The sequence below is a fragment of the Nuphar pumila genome, chromosome 7, assembly GCF_984573655.1.
Source record: "Nuphar pumila chromosome 7, dmNupPumi1.hap1.1, whole genome shotgun sequence".
NCBI classification, from domain to species: domain Eukaryota; kingdom Viridiplantae; phylum Streptophyta; class Magnoliopsida; order Nymphaeales; family Nymphaeaceae; genus Nuphar; species Nuphar pumila.
This window is the reverse complement of record NC_143255.1, coordinates 35,055,001-35,066,484: the sequence shown is the minus strand read 5'-3', so window position 1 is coordinate 35,066,484 and position 11,484 is coordinate 35,055,001.

Genomic DNA, 11,484 nt, shown 5'->3' with positions numbered 1-11,484 from the left:
AGATCCGAGTCTAGAGGTGTTGGTACTTAGGGGTGTCAAAGGGTTGGGTTTGGTTCGGACATAGGTATAATCAGACTTGGGCCTGATTTTTAGATATGGTAGCTGTTCAAACCCAAGCCTAATCGGATCCACTATAAAAAAGACCATACCCAGACCGAATAAAAACTACAAGAACCAGACCCAGACCATACCTTGTAAAATAATAACTTTTATCATTTTTACATTGAAAATTTGTGGGTCTTAATCAAAACTCAGGTCGGGTCCAGGTCTGGTATAAAATTTCACAAAATATACTCGGATCCATATATTAATCGGATCTTCTGGGTCCGAACCTAGGTATTAATCGGGTCTTATTATTTATCACCATGCTGGGACCCTATAAGGTTTGGTTTGGGTCGGGTTTGAGTAAACTAGACCCGTTGACACCCGTACTGGTATTGACGGGATCTGGTTCTGATCAGACGTACCAAAGTGAAATACTCGGGTGAGTAACGTAAACAAGACTCTGATGAGAATGAGAGGAATTGATAAAGTCAACTAATCAAGTCTCCATCCCGACTGTGACGTGTCAGTGGACGCCGGCTCCGATCTCTTCTACATATATCTGCACCCGCCAAAGCTAAGTTCGAAACTCCAAAGATGGTGAGATCAATCCCAGCGGAAGCTGCCGACTTCCAAGCCGCGCCGATCCTACCACTTGCCGTCGGCCTGTTCGCCTCCATTTCGGTTCTAGTTGCGCTATGCGCCCGGTACCGCGGACCTAAGGCCGCGAAGAAGCTCGGCTTTGGCAGCCCCGAAGCTCAGCCAATCGAAGCGAAGCTCCCGCCAGAGTTGCCGATGAGAGCCAGCGAGCATACAGACCCCTGCGAGCCGTGGCACGACGAGCCCAGCTTGAAGCTCACCCCGAGATCACCGCTCGCTTCTCCAAGGGCGGTCTTCACGACGCTGAGCCAGAAAGCCATGACCGTCTTCCACATAAAGAAAGTGGAAAAAGCTGAAGCCGATCATGACAGCGATGATGGCGTGTGGAAGCGGAAAATCCTAATGGGAGAACGGTGCCAGCCACCGGACTTCTCCGGTGTTATCCGCTACGACCACACCGGAAAACCGCTTCCTGAGCTGCCGCCTAAGTCACCAACGAGAGCCAACCAACATAAAGTCGCCTACGAGCCGTGGGACGATCAGCCCGACTTGGAGCTTGCTCCGAGATCGCCGCTCGCTTCGCCAAGAGCATTTCTTGTGACGCTAAGCCACAAAGCCACCACCATGTTCCACATGAAGAAAGCCACCGGACAGGAGGAAGCTGAAGCTGAAACCGAAACCGAAGCCGATGACGATGAAGCCGACGGCATATGGAAGCGGAAAATACTCATGGGAGAGCGGTGCCAGCCGCCTGACTTCTCCGGCGTCATCTACTACGACCACACCGGCAAGCGGCTGCCGGAACTCCCGCCGAAGTCGCCACTTGGCAGCAACCCATCGGCCAACTTCTCCTTCTCCTTTCCGGTGGTAGTAACCTGAGAATCTTCGAATTAGCCTTTGACAGAGTGTGCTCTGCGGTTGGTCAAAATAAACGGGTTTGCGATAGAGTCGATAGTAGACAGCTTTGGCCTTCAAGTCTCCAGTCAGGAGTCAGAATGGTTAACTTTTTGCGATTGATGATAGGCTTTGGGCTTTGACTATGTCATCTGACTTGGTTGTTTTGTACAAAGAACTAGTTTAATCATTTAGATTTTAGTATAACAAATATTGTGTTGGTGAGGTTATTTTGCTCCTTACAGAACCCCAAAGGGCATTAATCACCAAGTCCCACATGTATTTACAACTGGGAAAACCCAGCATGTTATTAAACGGCCCATACCTTTTTTTTAAGTAGGACAACTAACAAATAAAGCACATATTCAAATAGAAAACACCATGACCAAGTCTCATGCTGTTAGCATGGCTCTTTGGAGAGTCATCATGCTCCAGGAGCAGTCTTGCTATGAAGGCACCCACCATAATCCTTAGCGTAGTCCTTAACATGGCTAGCCATGCCCATGATCCGTGCATGCGTAATCGACCCAATCAAACCCGGGCAGGGCCGCGACCATGAGCCCATATGTCGACCAGAACCCAGCAATGGCAAAGAACAATACAGTCCCGAAAGGAACCCAGGTTGGGCTGGTCAAGCGAGCGAGTACTAGCAGAATTCTCCTGATATTCAAGACCTCTCTCTCTCTCTCTCTCTCTTTCTCTCAATGAGGTCTGAAAATGAAGAAGGTAGAATATAGTGCTTAATTTGTTGTCATTTTGAGCTTGTTTGCATGAAATGTGCAAATACTTGGTCTATTTTGGAGGCACACTTGCCCAACTTCTCATTCAAAATCCATCACCAATCAGTTTCAGAAACAAGGGCATTTTGATAATTTGATGTCATGACAGATTGAGAGAAAGAGGTAGGACAGGTGGCATTTTGCCCAAGCCATATGACTCCAAGGGTCATAATACGAAGCTAATCTTTGTATTCAGTCATATTTAACGAAGTGAAATTAATGAATTATCATAAAAAGAATCTCTTCCTAATTTGGCCATACCTTCTTTGTGCCAATCTCATTCATTTGCCTATCGTCTTGAATTGCAATATTGAATTTTTATGCAATTCTTCGACCTATTTGGGAAGTGAAACTAATAAACTAATATACAATATTTTTCTTCTTAATTTGATTCGGTCCTTTTTTGTGCATATCTGTCATTATTTACTGCCAACCTCTGATCTTTAAATTATATGCTCATTCAAGGTAGAAATTATTTGATGAATGAATTTTAACATAAAAGATTTTGCTTCCTAAGTTGATGCAGCCTTCTTTGTTCTTGTTTCATTTGTTAGTCTACCATTATGAACGCCACTCATGAGTCTTGAGTGCGTAAACCTATTAAAAAATGAGGTGATCAGGTTAATATAAAAGATTTTCCTTTTTCCTAATTTCATACTGCAATCTTTGTTCTTCCCACATTCATTTCTCTATATTTATGACCTACCAATACAGAGTTTTGAGTTGATATATATATATATATATATATACATGAAGAAACCACTCCCAAGTTCATAGACCTAACCACACTGGCTTTTTTTAATAACAAAGAACCTTACTAGGGTCATGAGTTCACTACAAGAATAGGTAGCAATAACAGTGATAGCGATATTTTAGCCCAAAAAGTGGCTGTTGTTGGGTGAGCAATTGGTGCGACACTAAAAGTGATGGCTGATACACTTATTACCAGTTACTTTTTCAAATGGCCTTTGATAATCTACTCTAGTTACATTTGTGGCCACTATTAAGTAAGCAATAACAGGCAAACTTTTACTGGCTGCTAATACGCAGCCACAAAAGTGACGGCTCTTGGATAAGAAATAAAAGCAACATTAAAGATGATGATCTATTGCAGCTACAAAAGTAGTTGTTATTGGATAATAAATAAAAGCGACATTTACGGTGGCTTCTAATACATAAGAAATAACAGCAACTTAAAGATAGTGGCCTTTATTAATCTGCTGATGATCTACTATAGCTGCTATTGGAAAGGAAATAGCAACCCGACTTTTAAGTGACTGTTATTAACATTTTTTAGCAGCCACAATGTAATATCACTGCTATTTACCTAATAGTAGCCACATTTTATGTGAATGCTATTACCTAATAGTACCATATATATTTTTAGATTTGTATTAAAGAATAAATAAATAAATAAATTTATAAATATATATATATACAACTATATTTATATATTTAGCTATATATAGCAAATATATATTTAATTATTTATTTATAATATGCAGATATATTTAGATATTTGTATATATATATATATTAGTTTTTAGATCTTTATATATATAGAGAGATATATATATTTTTATTTATTTATTAAATATATATATATATATATATATATTTAAATATAGGGTAACTAAAATATGTAAACCAATCTAATATGTAAACTTGTATGCACCAAGCTTTTGATAGGTTTGTTTTTCTAAAATTTTACCGTACAGATGTGATCTTGATATGGTTTTATAGAAACAAACACTTGGATCATCCAATTATGATGTATAAGAAGAATCTTTTAAGACTTGAAAATAAATGACTCAGAATTTTTATAAATATGTAATTATAAAAAGTCATATTTCTTGATTTGATTATGATGATCCAATAATGGATTCCAAGCAAATAGACCATGTTGAATGCATTTGAAGGATTAGATTTGCAAAGAAGCTATGAAAATCTTGATTTATATCAGTTTACATATTTTGCTAGTTTACATATTTCAGTTTTCCTTTAGATGGATAACTAAAATATGTAAACTGGTATACACCAAGCTTTTCATAGGTTTTTTTATTTTTTTCTAAAATTTCACCATACGAATGCGATCTAGATGCATGATTTTATAGAAACATACTCTTACACTACAAGAAAATAGGGGATTAGCGACGGATATTAGTGATGGAAAAATTTCGTCGCTAATTATCGATGGATTAACAAGAGAAACAAATCTGTTGCTAAGAACTGTAATATTTACGAAAATATCGACGGAATAGCTTTCGTCGCACAATCCGTCGTAAATTAGCGACGGCTTAGCGACAGAATGTTTGGTCATAATAACCGCGTATTTTAGCGGCGGATTTGGCGAGGAAAAGTGTGTCATCGCTATCTCGCGACGGAATAGTTTCGTCGCTACGTAGTTATATTAATTTATGACGGTTTTGCGACGGATTTAGGCCGTTGTGAAATCTGTTGCTAAATGTCGCGTAAATCCCTAATCAGAGCCCCCTTTCTCTTTTTTGTTCCGTTGTTCCCGTCGGCCGCCCTCTCCCTCCTGCCGCCCCATATCTCGCCCGTCGGCGTCTCCCCGGCCCCCACCGCCCGCCGCCCGTCGCTACCCAGCCTGCCGCTCTGCCCGTCGCCCCCGGTCCGCCGCCCCACGATCGGCGTCTCTCAGGTTTTTTCGATAAAAGACACATTTGTTTTCTGATAAAAGGGGCGGATGCCTCTTTTAGTTTTTTTGGCAGGGGGTCGGCCCCCTGCCTCGTTAGTATTTTTCGGCAGAGGGGCCGACCCTCTGCCGCGTGTTGTGTTTTTCGGCAGGTGGGTCGACCCCCTGCCGTGTGTTGTGTTTTCCGACAGGGGGGCGACCCCCCTGCCTCGTTTTTTGTTTTTCGGCAGAGGGTCGGCCCCCCTACCTCGTTAGTATTTTCTGGCAGGGGGGCGACCCCTTGTCGCGTGTTGTGTTTTTCGGCAGGGGGGGCGACCCCCTCCCGCGTGTTGTGTTTTCTGACATGGGGGCGACCCCCTGCCGCATTTTTTGTTTTCCGGCAGGGGGGGTGCCCCCCTGCCACATTTTTTGTTTTCTGGCAGGGGAGGCGCCCCCTGCCGAAAAAAATAACCGAGGCAGGGGGGCGACCCCCTTGCCTCGTTGTTTTATTCTGGCAGGGGGTCGCCCCTGTGCCTCTTTTTTTTTTTTTGCAGTGGGGCGACCCCTGCCTCATTTGTTTTCTCTGCCAGGAGGTTGCTCCCTGCCTCATTTTTTTATTCGGGCAGGGGGTCGCCCCCTACCTCGTTAGTATTTTCTGGCAGGGGGGCGACCCCCTGTCGCGTGTTGTGTTTTTCGGCAGGGGGCCGACCCCCTCCCGCGTGTTGTGTTTTCTGACATGGGGGCGACCCCCTGCCGCATTTTTTGTTTTCCGGCAGGGGGGTGCCCCCTGCCATATTTTTTGTTTTCTGGCAGAGGGGGCGCCCCTGCCGAAAAAAATAACCGAGGCAGGGGGCGACCCCCTTGCCTCGTTGTTTTATTCTGGCAGGGGGTCGCCCCTGTGCCTCTTTTTTTTTTTTTTGCAGTGGGGCGACCCCTGCCTCGTTTGTTTTCTCTGCCAGGAGGTTGCTCCCTGCCTCATTTTTTTATTCGGGCAGGGGTCGCCCCCGTGATCCTCTGGTAGGGGGGAGGGGGGCGACCCTGCCTCTTTTTTTTTGCGGCAGGTGGTCACCCCTCCGGCCTCTAATTTTTTTTTTTGGCAGGAGGCGACGGGTCGTCGTTCAGGAACCCGACGCTCGTCGAGTTCCTAAACCACGTCATCATCCTGTGCCTGCTGCTTCGGGAGACAATCACTGCCTCTGGAGTGTCTTCATTTTAACACAGTGTGATTTCATTTTAACACAGTATCTCTTGTAAATTTCTCAACGTATCCCGCTTGTGCTCTGCCACCCGTGGTAAGTAATTGACAACAATAATGCAAATCGGGTAAATACCCGTGGTAAGTAAGTGATGCAAGCGCTTCACATGTTATTTAATTTATTGGATGCAACACTTAACTGTTCACACACTCACTTAGTTGTTGATATCTAGGACTGCTTTGTTGGAGTTTGGAGATCATGCTGAGCATGATTTTAATGTACGAAAATAGAAGTGTTCTTATTTTTAGAGTACGGATTTCATGCTAGGCATGGTAGTAGTTAGCGAGATATTGAAGTGTGTTTGCTGCAGATACATGTTTGACATTTTTTTTATATGAATGATTTCCATGTATTACAATATTTGATGTGATTATATTCATGCTTGCATGTAGTTAATTTTAATTTAATTATGACTTCCATGTGAAATTGTATAATGATAGTATGCTTCAAATTAATGCATCGTGTTAGAATATGGTTCATGGAGGTTACAGTGGTCGATCACCCAGTGATAGACAGTCTCAACCTTCATCTTCACGGGCTCCTTTGATAGGTATATCATTTAACTAATTGGATACTTGATTAGTTGAAATGTGCATTCTGAGAATTTCTAACATATTTTTTTACAGATGATGTTGCGCCTGTACATGACCCACCTACACCAGTTGATCATACAAGTCAGAAGCCAACACAGGATGCAGGGTCTTCTCAGTCTGGCACAAGAAGACTCATTCGAATAGTGTATATCGATAATCGATCGAAAGTATTTCGTTTTCACTTATTGCATATCTTATAAATATTGTATATTGATATTTACTGTGTACCAATTCATGTGCAGCACGAGGTTTGAGCCACAAGAAGTAGTACGCGATATTAGGAATTCACTACTTCAACATCTACTAAGACCGGTCGCTCAATGGAAAGAGTATCCAAAAGAGGTGATAGACAGATTGTGGTCCTCATTCACGGTATATAGTTGTTTGTCATAGTTAAAGTATTTCATATTTAATTTTTTGTTACAGACATGCTGCACAATATGAAGACTGCAGCCAAAAAAGCATCTGGCGGAAAAGATGATCCATTACAGTTGGAGGGCCATGGCCCTATTACTATCATGAGAGATTATTGGGAGGGAATGTGCAACAAGTGGGCGGGGGATGCATTTCGAAACCGCTCAGCGAAGGCTGCACAAAATCGAGCGAAAATGCCCGAAGCCCATCTACACACAGTGGATCTAAGACTTTTGAGAGCCACCAGAAGAAAATGGTAACTCATCAATATATATATATATATATATATATATATATATATATATATATATATATATATATATATATATATATATATATATATATATTGTCAGTTTTATAAGTATTGTTGCAAACCTGATAACTAAATCTTTTATCATTTCACTTTGCAGGAAGCAGAAAAATGAGACATTGTGTCATACAATAATGTGTTTGTTGAAACACATAAACGTAAGACCACGGGAGAGTTCGTATCAGAGAAGACGAGAGCGACAGCGGTATGTATTTATTTTATTAATAAAAATTATAATAGATAAGTTACTATGAATTACGTTATCACAAATATTGTAATTCTTAATTATTAATTCATATTCTAATCATTACATTGTAGGAGTCATACGAGCAGCAAATGGTACAACGATATGGCGATGACTCCACTCAGCATCCGCCTTTTGATCCTGCAGCATGGGTGACTGCAAACCGGTGAACCCAAAAGGGTCGTGTGTTCGGGTTTGAGAGTCACATGAACACCACACCAGTCGTTGCCTTCTGCAGCCCGGGCCCATAGAGTTCTCCCGCCAGCATCAACTCTCAACGTCCAAATGACCCTGCTATGTCTTGGGATGGTGTCTGTCAGCGTCTTGAGGATAAAATGCAGTACTTTTTAGATGAAGTCATTCCCAACATTGTTCGTAATGAGTTGTGTAACTTTTTTCAGTTAAGAGAAACTTCGTCTGCATTCAACATGAGCTCTGGTGCCCGGTAGGTATACAGTTTTTTTACTACCTTAAAACACATATGAGCATGATAGAATCACACATGAAGTTTTTTTACTGCTTTATAACACATATGAGCATGATATAATCATATATAAAGTTATTTTACTACCTTAGAACACATATTAGCATGATAGAATCACATGTACAGTTTTTTTACTGCCTTAGAGCACATATGAGCATGATAGAATCACATCTAAAGTTTTTTTACTACCTTAGAGCACATATAAGCATGATAGAATCACATATACAGTTTTTTTACTACCTTAGAGCACATATGAGCATGATAGAATCACATATAAAGTTTTTTTACTACTTTATAACACATATGAGCATGATAGAATCATGTATAAAGTTATTTTACTACCTTAGAACACATATTAGCATGATAGAGTCACATATACGGTTTTTTTACTGCCTTAGAGCACATATGAGCATGATAGAATCATATATAAAGTTGTTTTACTACCTTATAATACATATAAGCATGATAGAATCACATATACAGTTTTTTTACTGTCTTAGAGCACATATAAGCATAGTAGAATCACATATACAGTTTTTTTACTGCCTTAGAGTACATATGAGCATGATAAAATCACATATACAGTTTTTTGCCTGCCTTAGAACATATATGAGCATGGTAGAATCACATATACAGTTTTTTTACTGCCTTAGAGCACATATGAGCATAGTAGAATCACATATACAGTTTTTTTACTGCCTTAGAGTACATATGAGCATGATAAAATCACATATACAGTTTTTTGCCTGCCTTAGAACATATATGAGCATGGTAGAATCACATATACAGTTTTTTTACTGTCTTAGAGCACATATGAGCATAGTAGAATCACATATACAGTTTTTTTTACTGCCTTAGAGTACATATGAGCATGATAAAATCATATATACAGTTTTTTGCCTGCCTTAGAACATATATGAGCATGGTAGAATCATATATACAGTTTTTTTACTGCCTTAGAGCACATATAAGCATAGTAGAATCACATATACAGGTTTTTTACTGCCTTAAAGTACATATGAGCATGATAAAATCACATATAAAGTTTTTTGCCTGCCTTAGAACACATATGAGCATGGTAGAATCACATATACAGTTTTTTTACTGCCTTAAAGCACATATGAGCATAGTAGAATCACATATAAAGTTTTTTTACTGCCTTAGAGTACACATGATTATGATAAAATCACATATACAGTTTTTTGCTTGCCTTAGAACACATATGAGCATGGTAGAATCACATATACAGCTTTTTTATTGCCTTAGTGCACATATGAGCATGGTAGAATCATATATATAATTTTTTTATTGCCTTAGAACACATATGAGCATGATAGAATCACATATGAAGTTTTTTTACTGTTGTATAACACATATGAGCATGATAGAATCATGTATAAAGTTTTTTTACTGCCTTAGAACACATATGTGCATGATAGAATCACATATAGAGTAGGCTATATTTCAGTATATTTTATTTATCAATACTGACATTTTTTTTCTCGTGTAGGTTGATGGCGATAATCAGTGCAGTGGAGCTGAAGGGATAGATAGAGACACTGAACAAGAGAACGCACAAAATCTTGGCGATGATTAGATTTATGTATTGAATTTGTTCTACCTTCTTTTTGTTTCAAAAATGTAAATGTTGAATTGTAAATAATTAGAACTTGCGAATTTTAAAGTGGATCGATTAATTGTTTTAGTTTCCTTTTATATGTATTTTGATGTGCACTTTGTTTTTTATTCACTGGAAATATAGATTGTATAGGAGATATAAATTGTATCACGAGAAATTTTTTCTTGATATTTAATTTTCAAATATTTTTTTTAAATTTTTTTTCTTTTTTTGCAACGGATTAGCGACGGATATATCCGTCGCTAATTAGTATGAGCGTTGAATTCAGCAACATATTAGCGACGGCGATAAATCCGTCGCCAAACCGAAGCAGTCGTTTAGCGAAGACGGACTTGCGACGGATTTTGTCATTCGTTATTCCGTCGAAATTTAGCGACAGAACGGGCGACAAATACAATTTGCCGCTACTTAGCGACGGAATTGGCGACATATATATGTCGTCGCTTATTAGTGTCGAAAAATTCGTGATGGAAGATATTCGTCGCTAATCCGACACTAATCCATCTCTAAACAGGTTAGCGACGAATTAGCGTCAAATTAGCGACGAATTTAGGTCGTCGCTAATCCGCTGGTTTGTTGTAGTGTTAGATCATCCTATTACGATGCATAAGAAGGATCTTTTAAGGCTTGAAAATCAATGGATCAGAATTTTTATAAATATTTAATTATTAAAAGTCACATTTCTTGATCTAATTATGATGATCCAATAGTCAATTCCAAGAAAATAGACCACACCGAATGCATCTGGAGAGTTAGATTTGCAAAAAAAAAACTATGAAAATCTCGATTCATATCAGTTTACATATTTTTCTAGTTTACATATTTCACTTTCCCTTTAGATGGGCAACTAAAATATGTAAACCGGTATGCACCAAGCTTTTCATAGGTTTTTTTTTTCTAAACTTTCACTGTATGGATGCGATCTAGATGCATGGTTTTATAGAAACAGACTCATGGATCATCCGATTACGATGTATAAGATGTAATGTGGCAAGTTGTTTATGTTTTAGGCTGTGTTTAATTAAGCTAGACTTGACTATTAATGAACATCAAGACACATTAGAAACATCACTCAGGAGAGCCTATTCCCAGACACGATCAACATTCCATGCACATTTCAAGCAGAATTCATGTGTGGGAGAGGTCATCTGTTCTTGCGAAACAGTGACTCTCTTGAGGTTCAAGCCTAGTTGTATCCTGGGAACTCAGTCGTAACAAAACCCTTTTTCGCTTCTTCGGAATTTCCGGAGTGGGGCGATTGAAGTTCTAAAGATAACGATCTTAAGAACGTGCCTCTAGGCTTGAGATCTCCTTTCTTAAATTCTTTTTGTCACAAGGTTGGAACAACAAAACCTTCACATTTGAAACTGCCATCACTTATGCATTTATATGATCTCCTTTGGTTGTAATGTCGCAAGAAATATGCAATATTGGCTGCAGTTCCAATGATTTTTAGATTATGTTGCATAGCAAGGTTTACTACACGAGGCTAGCTAGCAATTTTTCTACACTGATTGCTTTGAGAAACATTTCTTGAGGATGAATTGTGACATGGTATAGTTGTTTCTCTCTTTCTTCTCCACTTGTCATCTTG